Source organism: Vulpes lagopus, chromosome 1, assembly GCF_018345385.1.
Source record: "Vulpes lagopus strain Blue_001 chromosome 1, ASM1834538v1, whole genome shotgun sequence".
Classification (NCBI taxonomy): Eukaryota; Metazoa; Chordata; class Mammalia; order Carnivora; family Canidae; genus Vulpes; species Vulpes lagopus.
In genome coordinates, this window is record NC_054824.1 from 72159676 (window position 1) to 72172683 (window position 13008).

The 13008-nt window shown below is 44.0% G+C and overlaps 1 pseudogene; it reads right to left on the reverse strand.

The window, feature by feature from the left end:
• Positions 1–8295: 8295 nt before the first annotated feature.
• On the reverse strand, positions 8296–9635 carry LOC121496481 (annotated as a pseudogene).
• Between the last annotated feature and the right edge of the window lie 3373 nt (positions 9636–13008).

Consider the following 13008-nt stretch of genomic DNA (forward strand, 5'->3'; position numbering starts at 1 on the left):
GACATATTTGCTGGGTTCTGGACTCCATCCTGGAAGGCCACCCTAACTTCTGGATCCTGCATGACTGCAAGAACTTCTGAGTCACCAAGACTCTCAGTTGAACCCAGATATTTATTTATTTATTTATTTATTTATTTATTTATTCATTCATGAGAGACAGAGAAAGAGAGAGGCAGAGGTACAGTCAGAGACAGTTTCACCTCTTCCTTTCCAATTTGGACGCCTTTTATTTCTTTTCCTTGCCTCAGTGCTCTGGCTAGGTTTTCCAGTACTATGATGAATAGACATGGGGAGAGTGAGCATCCTTGTCTTGTTCCCCATCTTGGAGTAAAGGCCTTTGCTTTTCACCATTGAGGATGATGTTAGCGGGCGCTTGGCATATATGGCCTTTAATATGTTGACAAACATTTCTTCTATACCCAGTTTCTTGAGAGTTTTGATCATGAAAGGATATTGACTTTTGTCAAATGTATTTTGAAGCATCGCTGGATCCCAGGCATAAATCTCACTTGATCATGGTATATGTTCCTTTTAAACAGCTTTTGAATTCATTTTGCTGGTATTTTGCTAAGGATGATTGCATCTTCATTCATCCATGATATTAGCCCGTCATTTTCTTTTCTCATAATGCCCTTGTCTGGCTTTGCTATCAGCATGGAGTTGGCCACATTAAATGAGTTTGGAAGTCTGTCTTTCTCTTTAATATTTTAGAAAAGTCTGAGAAATATTGGTATTGATTCTTCCTCATGCTTGATAGAATTCACCAGTGAAGTTGCATGGGTGCTTCCCTTTGTAGGGAGACCTTCTATTCTCGATTCGCTAAATTTCATGATTCAGTCTTGGTAACTTGTATACTTTTAGGAATTTATCTGATATTTCTATTCTAATTTGTTGGCATTTACTCTCAGAGTCTTATGCTCATATATACCTTTGTGGAATAAGTGGTGATGTCTCCTGCTTTGTTCATAATTCTATGTATGTGAGTGATTACTATTATTATCATATAATTATTATTTATATTATAACTATATTAAATTACATTTATGTAAATGTAAATTTATAAATGTTTTATGTAAGTATAAATATATATATTTTATTTAATGAAAATTATACATTTTTTCTTAGTGTAGCTAATTGTCAATTTTGTTTCTCTTATCATAAAGTCAACTCTTCATTTCATTGATCTTTTCTAATGTGTTTTTCATTGCAATTTCATTTCTTTTCCATTCAGATATTATTTTCACCCTTCTAATAACTTTGGGCTTGTTTGTTCTTCTTTTTCTAGTTTCTTGAGGTGTCACATGAGGTTGTTTATTTGCGATCTTTCTAATGTAGGCATTTATTGTCATAAACTTCCCTCTTAAGAAATGATTTTGCTCCATCTCATAAGACTTGATATGTCTGTATCCATTTTTATTATCTCAAGATAGTTTTCTGATTTCCCTTTTGATTTCATCTTTGACTCGTGATTGTTCAGATGTGTCTTGTTTCATTTCCACATATTTGTCAATTTTCCACTTTTGTTACTGTTACTGATTTCTGGATTCATATCATCCTGACTGGAAATTATACTTATATGATTTCAAGTTCTGAATTATGTTAAGGCTTGTTTTGGGACCTACACTATCCTGGATAATGTTCTGTGTGCACTTGGGAAGAATGTGTATCCCTCTCCATTGAATGTAGTATTCTGGACGTGTCTGTTAGATCTCTAGTTCAAGTCCGAGATTTCCTTATGGTTTTATATCTGAATGACCTATCCCTTGTTGAAAGTGGGGCAATGAAGTCCTTCGGTTAAAACATTTTTTTTTAATTTATTTATCCATGAGAGACATAGAGAGAGGAGAGACAGAGGCAGAGACACAGGGCAGAGGGAGAAGCAGGCTCCATGCACGGAGCCCGATGTGGGACTCAATCCCGGGACCCCAGGATCACACTCTGGACCGAAGGCAGGCGCTAAACCACTGAGCCACCCAGGGATCCCCCAATGAAGTCCTTGTATTATTGCATTGCTGTCTATTTTCGCCTTCAGATCTGTTCATAATTGCTTAATATATGTAGGTGCTCCAGTGGTGGGTGCATCCATATTTATAGCTGTTATCTCCTCCTGCTGAATTGACCCCTTTGACATCATATAATGACCTTCATGGCTTACACTTTTTGTCTGATCCAACTGTAGTAACTCCCGCTCCTTTTTGCTCTCCACTTGCATGCAATACTTTATCTATCCCTTCACTCTGAGCCTCTGAGTGTCCTTAAAGCTAACAAGAGTGTCCTTTTAAAGACAGCAGAGGGCAGTCCAGGTGGCTCAGTGGTTTAGTGCTGCCTTCAGCCTAGGGCCTGATCCCAGAGACCTGGGATCAAGTCCCACGTCAGGCTCCCTGCATGGAGCCTGCTTTTCCATCTGTCTGTGTCTCTGCCTCTCTCTTTGTGTGTCTCTCATGAATAAATAAATAAAACCTTAAAAAAAAAAAAAAAAAAAGACAGCAGAACCTTGTCTTAATCCATTCCAGAGCTCTGTCTTTTGACTGGGGAATTGAATCCATTCACCCTTAGAATCACTGTTGATAGATAAGAACCTACTATTAAAAAAAAAAACCAGAAAACTACTATTTTGTTAATTGTTTTCTGCTTCTGTTTTGTTCCTTTGTTCCTTTCTTCCTCCCTTTCTGCCATCATTGTGAGTTGGTGATGTTTTGCAGTAGAATGCTTTGGCTCTTTTCTCTTTATCCCTTGTGTATCTACTGTAGGTGGGTGCTCTGTGGTTCCCAGGAGGCTATCATATCCATCCTTGCAGTCATCACAGCCAATTTTAAGCTGATATCAACTTAACTTCAACTGCACAGAAAAGCTCTACACATCTACTCCTCCGCCCACATTTATGTTGTTGATGTCACAATTTACATGTTTTTTGTGTGTATTCATTAACCAAATATTGAAGCTCTAGTTAACACTTTTGTCTTTTAAGTTTTATACTAGAGTTAAAATGATTTATACTCCACCATACAGTGCTAGAGACTTCTGAGTATATATTTACCTTTATCATTGAATTCATACTTTCCTATACTTATATGTCAATACTTAGTATCTTTTCATTTCTTTCTTTTCAATAAAATTTTATTTATTATTTGAGAGGGAGAGAAGCACGTGTTGGGTGAGGAGTAGAGGGAGAAGCAGGCTCCCTGCTGAGCAAGTAGCTTGATCCTGGGGCTCCATCCTAGGACTCAATCTCAGAACTCTGGGGTCATGACCTGACCTGAGGTCAGATGCTCAACCAACTGAGCCACCCAGATGCCCCTCTTGTTTCATTTCTATTTCAAGAAATCCATTTGGCATTTCTTCTAAGGCAGGTCTAGCAGAGATCAACTCCTTTAGATTTTATTTGTCTGGGAAAGTCTTTATCTCTCATTCATTTCCGAAGGACAATTTCACTGGATAAATATTCTTGGTTAATAGCTTTTGCCTTGAGCATTTTAAATATATCAAACCCATACACATGGCCTGTAAGGCTGAAAGTTAATCTCTTCACTTTTGCTGAGCTTCTTTAAAATAATCTTTTGGAATTCCTTTTCAGGAAACACAGATGTCCAATTCTTTGTGGTCAATGCTGGAAAATGATTGTGTTCCTTTGGGACTGTCACAACTCCTTGGTCTTAGGTGTTTTACGGCTCTCTGTTGATGCCTATGCATTGGAGAGTAGTCAGCTCTCCCAGCCTTTTCAGACTGGCCTCAGTGGTGAAAGACCTCGATATGAAGGTGATACAAGGACACTGTCTGGGTAGGTGAAGCATTTTCAGTTATGGAGAGGTGCTAAGGATTGGTTTCCATGTACCTCCATCAGCTGAGGTCAACATCTATAGAGGCCATGGGATCTCCCTGATTGGCTAGTTGTCACCTGTCTGTCATGGCAGGTGGAAGCTGAAGCAGTTGGAATCCTCAGTAGTAAAGAATGCTACAGTCCTATTCTTCCTGCCTGTGGAGAGAAGTTGGAGTAAAGGGGATTCCTGTAAGTACCAGACCTGATGTGCTGGTGGCAGTGAAGCTGGGGTCTCAATCTTAGAGGTGTACAGAACTATCAGAGCACTTGGAGCCTGGACACAGGAGCAATTACTGTGGCAATCAATGGCACCAGTGTCAGAAGTCTGGGCATGTGCATAGAGATGAGCCACAGAACCAGATGCACGGGATCCCTGAGTGGCTCAGTGGTTTAGCACCTGCCTTCGGCCCAGGGCCTGATCCTGGAGTCCCAGGATCGAGTCCTACATTAGGCTCCCTGCGTGGGGGCCTGCTTAACCCTCTGCCTATATCTCTGCCTCTCTCTCTCTCTCTCTATCTCTCTCTATCTCTCATGAATAAATACATAAAATCTTAAAAAAAAAAAAAAGAACCAGATTCTCTGTGGCTTACAGAAGTGACTCAAACTGTAGGGAGAGATCAAGACACTGTGGTGGCAGGGACCTGGGGATGACAGGGGATGGCAGAGGCTGGGATCCAGGGGACACAGCACAGAAGCAGCATGCCTCGGTGATGGTAGAGCAAAGCCTCAATTTAGGTCCCTTCAGTGCAGGACAGAGCGTTAGCAGTATTGCCCTGGTGATGGTAGGACAGAGCTGTGACTCAAGACCCAGCAGTCAGGACAAGAGCAGCAGCAACATGGCCCCAGTGATGGCGGGTCAAAGCCCCAATTTAGGACACATGAGGTGGTGCACAGACAACAGGACTGCCTAGGATGGTGGGTCAAAGCTCCGAGTCAGGGTCCGGGAGAGGAGTGTAGAGAAGCAGTTTGGTCAAACCTCCAGTCTGGGACACCTGGGTGGCTCAGCGGGAGAACATCTGCCTTTGGCTCAGGGCGTGATCCTGCGGTTCCGGGATCGAGTCCCACGTCGGGCTCCCTTTGAGGAGCCTGCTTCTCCCTCTCCTTTGTCCCTGTTTTCTCTCTGTGACTCTCATGAATAAATAATTAAAATCTTAAAAAAAATAAAATCCAGTTCTGGACCAGGGTTGGAACACAGTGCAGCTGCATCTCTAACCCTTGTAGATGGTGAGGTTCTGTGGTGTCCTAACCCTGTAGAGGGCAGCAGAGCAGGGACTGGGCCCCTGGGGGCAGGTCTCCCCACAGCCAGAGCTCCAGTGCTGGGAAGGAGATGAAGGGACTCTGGGCAGCTCTATCAGTGAGGCCCAGCACTATTGAGACTGTGTGGGTCCTTGGAGGCAAAGGATGCAGATTCCACAGGGGAGCAGGGTGGCTTACAGTCCTCTTGTTCTCTTTTCCCTGCAGGTGAATTCCCTCTGAGGGCATCTTCCTGGTGCTGAGCTGCCCCAGACTGAAGGTTGGAGGAGATATGGGGGAAATGCTTCCTGTGCTTTTCTTGCAGCCATCCTTGGTTTTTGTGCTCTAGAGGGTTCTGCTGTCTCCTCGTGATAGTCCAGAGCTTTCGCAGAGGCGCTGCCCCCAATTTGTGTTATTTATTCTTTGTTGATGTTCTTACAGAATCAAAGTTGGTACACTCTTATTTATTTATTTTTACATTTTTAACACTTGATTTTTGTGTTTGTTGTTTCTATGGAGAAATCAGCAGTGGGAGCTCCTAGTCTGCCGTCACCTGACTTCAGCGGGAACATCTGTAAGGCTGTTGCTTTAACATCTTTCTCTAGCAGGTTTGCCATCTGTTCTTTCTCAGACAGTTCTACTCATTGATTTTTTCCTTTCAATGGTCATACTTTCCTGATTCTTCATAGGCTCGTGATTTTTTTGTTGTTGTTTTGAAAACTGCATATTCAAATCCTCTGTGATAACTTTGGAAATCAGACTCTTCCCTTCCCCAGAGTTTGCACAGTTTTGTTGGTTGCTATTTGTCGCTTCTGTTTCTTGGTCGTTCTGTTGCGTAGTGTCCTGTGGGAGGAATCCACCTAAGGTGTCAACTTGAGAACCTCTCAGATCATTTAGGAGCCTGTGCCTTTCCCTGGGCACATGTAAGGCCGTAAAGTCCCTGTATTTGCAGCTGCTTTTCCATGTTGTAGTCCTTATATCTTGCCTCCCAAAATGGAAAAAAAGGAGGAAATGAGGGGGAAGTCCCCAGGCGTTTCAAATACCCGTGAAGTTCCTTCAACCACAGGAGCAAGGTTTGTCCCGTGGGCGGTGGGCGTTGCAAACACGGTTGCCTGCATCTTTGCTGCATCCCCGTGACCAAAAGCAGCCAGCAGCGATCAGAACATTTATTCCTGATGTTCACAAACAGCGCCCTAATTGCTCACCTTAGCTTCCACTACCTGTGCCAACTGCTGTGGGGACTCCTGCCGGCTGTTGGCCACAGGCCTAGAGGCCAGGGGACGGTTGCCTCATCTATGGCACAGGCTGGAAGTGCCTGAAGTGACCCGCCCTCTACCCTCCCAGCCTTCCCCCTGCAAGAGCAAGCCTTCAGTAGACCCCAGCTTTCCCCGACAGCTCTAAACCCTCAGTGCACCTGTTGTCCAGGAGGACACGTGGTCCCAGGTGCTTCCTGACCCTCCAGCCACCCCAACATCACCTCTTCACAGCCAGTCAACATGATGGGAGGTTCTAGTGGATTTAGCACATCATCTCATTGTAGGTTTGTTATTACAGCTTTACTGAGATCTTATTCACTCTCCATTCACTGATTTAAGTGTACAATTCAACGGTTTAGGATGTTCACAGAGTTGTGCGACTATTGCTACAACCAATTTTATTTTTTTTTTAAGATTTTACTAATTTATTCATGAGAGACACAGAGAGAGAGGCAGAGACATAGGCAGAGGGAGAAGCAGGCTCTTCTTCACGACCTGAGCCAAAGGCAGATGCCCAACTGCTGAGCCACATGGGCTTCCTGTTACAACCAATTTTAGATGATTTTCATCAGCCCTAAAGAAACCTTGTGCTCAGGATCTCTGGGTGGCTTAGTGGTTTTAGCACCTGCCTTTGGCCCAGGGCGTGATCCTGGAGACATGGGATCGAGTCCCACATCAGGCTTCCTGCATAGAGCCTGCTTCTGCCTCTGCCTGTGTCTCTGCTTCTTTCTCTGTGTCTCTCATGAATAAATAAAAATAAAATATTAAAAAAAAAACAAAAAACAAAACAAAAGAAACCTTGTCGCCCCGTGCTTCTCCCATCGCCTCTTCCTCATCCTGGGCAACTAATCTACTGTCTGTGTCTGTTGATTTGCCTTTTATGGACATTTCGTAAAATTGGAGTCAAACAACACAGGAGGTCGTCTCTGAGATTAGGTTTCTTCACACAGGACATCGTCAGGTGCATTCACACTACCTTTAGGCTGTTCATTTGCATTGCTCTCAGCCAAAGAGAAAGCACATTTCCACATGCATGTTTATCACCTAGATTTCTTTGTCACTTTCCCATTAATCCCCTTTCCCACTACTCACCATGTCTGCGCCCTGGGAGACCATCCTCCACCCACCACTTAGGGAGTGGATTCCTGTATCTCCAGATGCTCCTGTGCCTTCTGCCTGCCACTTGAGTTTGGCAAATGGGAAGCTCCAGCCCATTTACTCAGTAAGTAGTGTGTCCAGTGCTCACTGATCTGAGCAGCGTTGACATGTTCTGTGTACTAATCCTTGGTTGCTAGCATGCGTGGCAAAGATTCCTCCCAATACATGGCCTGTCTTTCCATTTTCTTGATGACGTCTTTAGATGAACAGCACTTATTAGTCATAACTAATAACATAGAGGAAATATTTCTCTCTTTTTTTCAGACAAAAAAATCACATTTATTTCAATTGTTCAAAGTGCAAATACAGCAAGTAAGTTCACAATGTTTTAAGATACAGTTTTAAGTATAATGAAAACTTGATTTACAAAAATGAAAGGGTAAATAGCAGAAATAAAGCTCAATTTTCTTAAAAAAAATTCAAGTAACCGGAAAACCTTTAGACTAAAATATCCCATTTATGACAATTCGGAAACACCTTAATTTATAGATACCAGTAGCACATTGCCATCCGAAAGGGCTTCTCAAAGAAGGAGAATCACCCCAAACCAGTCAGCTCAGGACCAGAGTGGAAGTTCTTGGGGCGGGCTATTCCGGATTTGGCTGCCTCACTCTCACTGTCGATCCATACGGTTCAACCCATGATACTTGGATGTTTAGGCAAATTCTAGAAAATGTTTAAAGTTCAATATGAGGCCAACACCCTGCTAAGAGATATTGAAATGGCCACTATATTTACAAGATTTTAAAGACCCATCTTAGTTTCAGGCTTCTGGTGTTAGGGGGGAAAGAGAGACTGATACTTCTTCCATTACTTAGAACCTTTCTGTAAGGTTAGCAACACGACCTTTACAACCTCCTCGCGAAAATCATACTTCGTTATAGATTTACTTATTTCTACACATACAGAACTTTTATGTAAAGTAGAAAAAGTTCCCGCTAGGAAGATAATTAAAGGTTGTTAATGTTCTTTGTATCACTTAGCAGCCAAGACAGGTTTATTTCTGCTCCGCAGAAGCAAGGTTAGCTATTCGCTTCAATTCAGGGAGGTGTGTGCTTTCAGGATGGTGGAGAGGAGATATTTATTGCATCTTTTTCTCAATCTTCTTCATCTTTTCATTATAGGCAGTAAATTGAGAGTCTGTTCCAAAAATTCTATCCCACCATGTAAATGTGGAAGCATAATTTCCGATGAAGTTCATGTGGTGGAAATCATGATGCCGAGAACCAGCATAGAAAGGGATCAGATTTAAAGGGTTCAGGGGAATGTCATAGCCACTATGGACATCAATAGTTTCTATCAGGGGATCCCTGGGTGGCGCAGCGGTTTAGCGCCTGCCTTTGGCCCAGGGCGCGATCCTGGAGACCCGGGATCGAATCCCACATCAGGCTCCCGGTGCATGGAGCCTGCTTCTCCCTCTGCCTGTGTCTCTGCCTCTCTCTCTCTCTCTGTGACTATCATAAATAAATAAAAATTAAAAAAAAAATAGTTTCTATCAAACGAATGGTCACCCATGCCCAAAGGAGAATGACATGATCACATAAAAGCATGATTCCAATGAAAAATCCAGTTCCAAGAATCAGAGTTTCCAAAGGATGTGCATATTCAGCTTCCATTCCAAATGGAGCCTGAAACTCATGATGAACTTTATGAATATATTTATATATTCTTTTGTGATGCAAGAGCCTATGCAGGAAATAGTGCCAGGTGTCCTCAATCACAGCACAGCCAAAGCTCTTGCCAAAAGCATATACCATCTTGGCATTCTTTCTCAATCATAAGGTATATTAAAATACTCTGTAAAATAATAAGTTCCACAGATCAAAGGAAGCTGGATACAAAAGTGATTAAAGAGAAGTACTTTAAAACATTTCCATTGGTTTTCCCAGGTTTCTGGTTTATCCTTTTGAATTTTGTACTTTTTCATGAAAGGTATAAATTGAAACAAAAATCCAGGTAAACAGAACAAGAAATAAAGAACTTCGTGAACTATCAAGGATCCCCATGTTGCAATCTGGAACTTTGTATAATTATTCAACATATAGTTCCAAGCATTTTTAAATGGTTCTTGTAGAGGGTTCTCAGGTAAAAGTGAATCTACATACTCCACAGCCAAGGATGCTGAACTAAAGATGCTGATACTTTCATTTGTTGCCATTTTTCAAATCTCTGCAGAAGCCTTAGAATTCTGGCCGAGTGGCGGGAACGCCGAGGAAATATTTCTCTATTGCAAATGTCTTCCGAGTTCTGCTAACCAAGTTCTTTCTTTAAAAAAAAATTATTTATTTATTCATGAGAGACACAGAGAGAGATATGCAGAGACACAGACAAAGGGAGAAGCAGGCTCCATGCAGGAAGCCCAACCTGAGACTCAATCCCAGGTCTCCAGAATCATGTCCTGGGCTGAAGGTGGCGCTAAACAGCTGAGCCACCTGGGCGTCCCCAAGTTCTCTTTTTATCAGAATCATAAAGATCTTTTTCTGTAATCTTTTCTGAAATTTTATAGATTGTAATATATTCGTTTTTGCATGTGTATGGTGTGAAAAAAAAAGGTTCACATCTATTTTGTTGCTTCACAAATAGCCAGTAGTTGGTTCACTTTTACTGAAAAACTCCATCCTTTCTCCTCTCTCCTCAAGTCCTATCTCTATCAACAATCCATATCCACGGGCAGCCAGGTGGCTCAGCAGTTTAGCATCGCCTTCAGTCCAGGGCATGATTCTGGGGACCTGAAATCAAGTCCCATGTCAGGCTCCCTGCATGGAGCCTGCTTCTCCCTCTGCCTGTGTCTCTAGCTCTCTCTCTCTCTCTCTCTGTCTCTCATGAAAAAATAAATAAGTAAAATATTTTGAAAATCCATATCCAAAAAAAAAATATCCACATATATGTGGGATTATTTCTATTTTCCTTAAGTGGTAGGCTGGTCTCCTTTTTCATCTCTGACTATTCTGGATATCCTAGCTTTATATTTCTGTTGGATTAAATAAATACATAAATGTTCTGATCTGACTTCGAGAATGTCTTTGCAACCACTGAAGATTGAAAAGCACCTTTCCAAGTTCAAAAAAGTGTTTCATCTCAGCTGACAACGTGCATGTCAGGTAAATGTTTTTGGCTGCTCTCGTGTGTCCTGAATGACTGTTACACAGTCATGAGTATTGATTTTCAGGTTAAAACAATTTTAGCAAGTAGGTGAACTTGTAAATATGCAACCTGTGAATGCTAAGGCACGACTATAAGTGTGTTGTTTGGCCAAACAGGTGATGTGTCTGATTGATGCCAAGGGGCTGAGCATGAGTGAAGAGGGGGCTGCTTTTAGGTTCTGTGGCAGGCTCTGTGGAAACATTGAAAAAATTAAAATCCCAATAAAAAAAATCAAACCTCATATATAAAAATCTTTTTTTCATATATAAAAATCTTGAATGGTTTTAAATTCTTAAAAATCCGGGCAGTCCAGGTAGCTCAGCAGTTTAGCGCCACGTTCAGCCCAGGGTGTGATCAGGAGACCTGGGATCGAGTCCCACATCAGGTTCCCTGCATGGAGCCTGCTTCTCTCTCTGCCTCTCTCTCTCTCTCTTTCTCTCTCTCTCTTTGACTCTCATGAATAAATAAGTAAAATCTTTTTTTAAAAATTCTTAAAAATCCCAATGTAGATTGGCCCCATCGGAGTTCTTAAATTTGTTTATTTCTCCTTGTATCACTCCCTGAGGAGCATTCTGACAGCTTACTGTTGTGTAAACTGTTCACACTAAAACGACATCCCAGGATTCCGGTAGGTCTTCGGTTTCACGTTTCGTAGTAGGGAGATAGATGTTGGTCTTTCCAGACCCTAGTTCCAATATTTACCCCTTTTCCATGGAGCATCTGATTCCCGCCTCCTAACGCGTCTGCCCGATTTCCTCCTGTTCTCTGTATCTGCTCAGAGGCCAATCTGCTCAGAGAACCAAAGGAGAGAAAGAAGGAGTAAGTTATAGTGGGAGCACAAGAGGAAACACGTGGGGGGAAGAGGAGACTCGGAGGGCCGCGGAGAGGAGTGCTCGTGCTGAGCCCTCCCACTCGAGCACACACCCTCGGTCCCCTACACACCGCCCCGTGGACCCACCCCCTGGCCTCCACACACAGGCAGAGATCTCTGGGGGGTCTGTGCAGGGCTGCACTGCGTTGGCCCAGCCGCGGGAGAAGCAGAACTTCCCAGCCATCGCCATCGCCCCCACAGAGGCCCCCCGGGGGAGAGGGAGTCACAGATGAAAGATGTCTCCTGTGGAAACATCCTGGAGGAATCAGACCCTTGTGAGGAGGGACTGCTCACATTCTTCTAATTTCCTTTCTCACAAAGGCCTTGTCCGTATCCGAGTTTAAGGAACTTCGAGGACAAGTTCATGTGGCTGCCACCCTACCTGGCCGGGGCCGGGACACTGAGCAGGGGAACACCGCCTCACTACCAGGTGCCGAGGATTCCCACACCTACCTGCATGGGGTGCGCTCCAACCAGCGGCACCAGTGACCCCGTCCCCCTGATTTCCTTGCCTTCATACCTGACATCTTCACCCCTCCTGTTGGGTGTCCCTCTACTCTGGGGTCTCCCCAGAACTACCCTCTGTCTCCTTCCAGGTGACCCGAGCAGGCCGGTTTGGCACCAAGGGCTTGGCCGTCATATTTGTGTCAGAAGAAGATGATGTGGGGATCCCTGGGTGGCTCAGCGATTTAGCGTCACCTTTGGCTCAGGCCGCGATCCTGGGGTCTTGGGATCGAGTCCCACATCGGGCTCCCAGCGTGGAGCCTGCTTCTCCCTCTGCCTGTGTCTCTGCCTCTCTCTCTCTCTGTCTCTCATGAATAAATAAATACAATTTTTTAAAAAAGAAGAAAATGATGCCAAGATCGTCACTGAGGTGCAGGGAGGTGCTGAGGGTAGAGCAGTGAGCTGCCCAATGACACAGACACTTCCTCCTACAGTGAGGATGGGCCTCAGGCAACTGGCCCCTCAACTCTTCAGCCGATTTGTTCCTTAGCGTGTTTGTTCTGAACCATATGGTGCCTATACCGGGCACCCGAGGCATGAGGGGCCTCACAAGTTTCTGCCCCCGATCTTGGGATGTTTATTCCTATGTGGGGTCCCTCTTCTCTCTCATCCAATTATTCCTCTTTCTACACCCCGTGTCTCCCCTCTGACCCCACATCCCACACAAACACCCGTGTGTATAGGGTCTGAGTGTCTGCCAATCCACGCGGCCTCTTCACACCTCATTGTCCCTGTGTCACATTTCCTCTGCGGATGTGCGGCCACGGGAGAGGGCTCACCCGTCCTTCTGGGATGTGACACTCTGTTCAAGACACAGGCTGAGGGACACACTGCTGCCACCTGCCCTGGGACCCCCACCCCCACCCCATGGCTTTGCCCCTGTGGTGCATCACCACCACTCCTGAAACCTCATTTCCTGATTTCTCAGAATTTTTCAAACAATATTAAAATGAACCGTGCATGCATCTGTGGTACCTGTAAGTGAGTTTGGGGTGAGGTTGGTTAGGGCATGATTCGGGGTTGAT